The following is a 4,416-nucleotide window of genomic DNA, read 5'->3' on the forward strand; positions in this document are numbered from 1 at the left end:
GAATTTCCCAATATTTCGGCCATTTGGACTCCATATTGAGTCTTTTCCCAGCCTTTGCCTCCATTGGCGACAACCACCTTGGGGTTTTATTTTCCAACAAATCTTTATATTTAATCCAGACATTATACAATGCTTTCCTGACAATATGGTTTTTAAAAGCTTTATGAGCTTTAACCTTGTCTACAATCTATGTCTTGAGTGGGAGGTAAAAGAAAAGGTAAAAGAAAGGGGTGATGGTGTGTTGGGCCCAAGAACAAGGGTAAAGGTTCGTATATGCATATGTGGTGGGAATTATACAGTAATGAATTAAAAAAAGATACTAAAATTCCCATTTACAAAGAGACCAGACCAGAAGCCTTCTTTTTAGGAATAATGTCAACAGAAATTTTTAAAAAATAGCAGACCACTCTTCATGTAGGCAACAACAGCACAGCAGCCATGATCCTGGTGGCAAAGAATTGGAAAAGTGAAAAGACCCCTCACAAAAACTGAATGGCAGGTTAAAATGGTACAATACTTATAACTGGCAAGGATGACAGTGAGAGTTAGAGGATACCCAATGCAGAATATCAATAAGGAATGAATAGTATTTAAAGAATATTTAAAAAACTATTGTGATAACAAAAACCTCCTGGCAGATCTTGAGTGACTCTTGTAATATAAAGGTGAAAAACAATAGAACTTCTTCGATAAGATTTTGGAAAACAGAACAACAATAAGGTACTGTGTGATAAATAACAAAATGAGAAATAGTACAATGAGAATAATCGGAATAATATTTTAATTACTTTAATTTTTTATCTTTACCTTTTTCTTTAATTTCCTTTTTCCTCTTTCTTTGAAAAGTAGTTGTAGATTGTAAGGATGTAGTGTGTGATGTAAATATTTTATTGTTGTGTGTTGTTATGTAGGTTAATGTTGATTGTTTAATAGTTAATAATCATAATAATAAGGATTACACTGTAAATTTTAATGATACGGTTGTCACCTGTTCATGATTTTTATGGGTTGCTCATATTTTGAGACCACAAGGAAATAATATTACAGAGTTCGTTGTTTGTTTGGTTTATCATTCTTGTTGCGTCCCAACAGTCTTCAATGAGTGTGTTTTCATAGATTTCCAAACTATGCATTTAATGGAGGAAGTGGTTTCTGATGGTAGGGTCTTTTTAAACTACCCATTTGTTGCTTATAGAAAAACAATAGGATTCTAGCGTTGCAGAGGCTTGGAAGAGATGACCCTCATGGTACCTTCAAACTTCTACGATTCTATAATACCGGCATTATTTTGGCAGACCTACTTTGAAAAAAGAAAATTGCTGTGAAGAATATCATGGTGTTATGACCATTAATCAATGATTACCTTTGTTTCCAAGTTCTTATTTAAAACAGCTATGACTCAGGAAGTCCATGGTTCAATACTAATGTCTGCTAAAAGCTCACTAATGTCACAATCCAATGCACACACTGCTCTCAGAGTAAACCCCATAAGACACAGGCTATGTAGACATTAGTGGATTAAAACACATTGAGGTCATGCCCCCCTGCTGTGTTTCACATCATTTTAGCACATTGCTGTACATACCAGATAAAGGGTTTAGGTCTGATGTCTTCATCTGATGTGAATTACCTGTTTGGTTTCCCCTTGCCTGCAACTCCTATCCACAAAGCTGTCATCTGCTCAAGTGCAACAACTGTCTCAAATGCACACACCTCAGCTTAACTGAAAAGTGAATGTGGATTATGTTTTTGACATGGTGGGAAACTGGTTTCAGGGCAAATGTATGAAACAGCAGCATTTCTCAATAAACTTTGGAATAGATATGGATTGTGGGAAGTGTCATGCGTACACGAGGTGGGAATGCTCTGGAGCCACAGTAAATGGTAATGTGTACACAGCCAAAGATAAGTCTGGGATGTAAGCTGTAGGTGGCCTTGAGCAAGACCTCCTGCCCCCCCCCCCCCCGACCTTTGCAGCTGAGATAATGCTGATCTATCTTACAGGGTTGTTTAAGGATTGCAGAAAGGTATTTTTGCTCAAATGCAATAAATTAGAATCTTCATAATCATAACCTGATCGTAATCAGCCTCCTGATGTGACTTCTTGGCATGCCCACAACTTGTCAAGGTTAAAAAGTGATAACTTTACATTTGAGAAAAGCTTGTACATCAGATTCTAAAACAAAAACCAACTTCTTATAATTGCAACAGTAGAAGTTGGCCTTCTCCCAAGCTGGTGCCCTTCAGTTGGACTACAACTGGTTTGCTGGCTGCGGCTGATGTGAGCTCCAGTCCAAAACATCTGGAGGGCACCAGCTTGGGAAAGCCTGAGACGAGTAGTGACTGCCAACAGAAAGTTGTGGTGTTCCAGTGAGCCTTAATTAGGAACCACATAGTGGTCTTTGGAGTGCACAGGAGTACAGGGTGGCAGGGTGCACCTTTACCCTCTACTCTTTGAAATTACTATTATTATTTATTGCATTTATATTCCCACAAATGTCAGTTCCTAGTTTTTAAGGCTTCACCGCCCTGCGGCTCCAGTCAATACACTTTGCCATAGTTGAAGGACGCTGTTGCAGCATCCCCTATGAGCAGAGAGCTTGCTCATGGGGATGTGGTGTGTCTTGAGGGTTTATCCCTCTACAATGCCGGCTCACCCATGAGGTGAGGTGACTGCCGGGCGACAGGATCCACCGCCCTATTCCTGATGTAAATCTTCCCGGGGGGGAGGTGCCATTTTGGGGTCCGCTTCAGGTGCCAAAATGTCTTGGCCTGGCCCCGCCCCACTCCTTGCCGGTTTGCCCAATCTATTCAAGGACTCCAGCAGCCTTATTCAATTATTTAAAACTCCCAGGGGGGAGATAGATTGGGTATTCCGTTAACTTTTTATTACGGGACAGCCCTCCCGGACACCTCTGAAAAATTGGCCTGTTTTGCCAAAGAGCAGCAACTTTGAGGAGAAATGACTGTGGAGATGAGACGGCAAGTTACATTCTTCAGGGAAGCAAACTATCCATCTGACAGAACGTCTGGTTTCAATGATTATTTTATCCTTGTAATGTATTTTATTCCGCCTTGATTTTCTCTTCTGCGTTTTATCTTTTGTAATGGCTTTGGGCTGACAAAATTAATAAGTGATGAATAACAACAACAACAACAACAACATAGTCTTTTGTCCCTGTTCTGACAGGGGAAAGGGGTGCTGGAAGGGGTGTCACCCTCAGGGCCGGATTTAGGTTGATGAGGCCCTAAGCTACTGAAGGTAACAGGGCCCTTTATATGTCCAGCTGTCCTTTGTCAATAACAAACTGTCACTGTTTTTTTGTGTTGAATATATGCTATATGGTAATTTATGGACCTAATAGGAATCTAAAGCCATTTGAACATAACAAAATATGCAGAATGTAGGCACCCTACATATTGCTGTTGTTGTTGTTTAGTCATGTCCGACTCTTCGTGACCCCATGGACCAGGCACTCCTATCTTCCACTGCCTCCCACCATTTGGTCAAACTCATGCTGGTAGCTTTGAGAACACTGTCCAACCATCTCGTCCTCTGTCGTCCCCTTCTCCTTGTGCCCTCAATCTTTCCCAACATCAGGGTCTTTTCCAGGGAGTCTTCTCTTCTCATGAGGTGGCCAAAATATTGGAGCCTCAGCTTCACGATCTGTCCTTCCAGTGAGCACTCAGGGCTGATTTCCTTCAGAATGGATGGTTTTGATCTTCTTGCAGTCCATGGGACTCTCAAGAGTCTCCTCCAGCACCATAATTCCAAAGCATCAATTCTTTGGCAATCAGCCTTCTTTATGGTCCGGCTCTCACTTCCAAACATCAGTACTGGGAAAACCATGGTTTTAACTATATGGACCTTTGTCGGCAAGGTGATGTCTCTGCTTTTTAAGTTGCTGTCTAGGTTTGTCTCATATATATATATATATATAACCATATATAGGACCCTATATATAGAAATGAGCAAACCAGTGATATTTTAGGGATCGGGCTAGCAGGCGGGCCCCATTACTTACACAACACAAAACACTGTTGCTGTATCTAAGTTTATTTTTATTTTATCTGTTTTTTATCTTATATTTTGGAAATGTACAACCAGTTTTTCCCCTTTATTTTTTTGCGGGGGGGCCCGCAAGAGAGTGGAGCCCTAAGCTATAGCTTCTTTAGCTTAAACGTAAATCCGGCACTGACTCACCCTATAGCTGCGTCTGAAATGCTTTCTATTGCTCAGGGTAGGAAGGGCTGAGGCTGGTTTGGACTCATAACACCCAAAAATCCCCTGTGCAAAACACTCCTCGGGGTAACCTGGGCGCCAACCACCGACCCGTTTCAAATATCCCGGCTGCTATGGTTTCCGCCCACCTCCCTCAGGTGCCTCAGGCATTGCCTTCCTTTCCTCTCTCCCTC

Source organism: Podarcis gaigeae (genome assembly GCF_964106915.1).
Source record: "Podarcis gaigeae genome assembly, chromosome: 5".
Lineage (NCBI taxonomy): Eukaryota > Metazoa > Chordata > Lepidosauria > Squamata > Lacertidae > Podarcis > Podarcis gaigeae.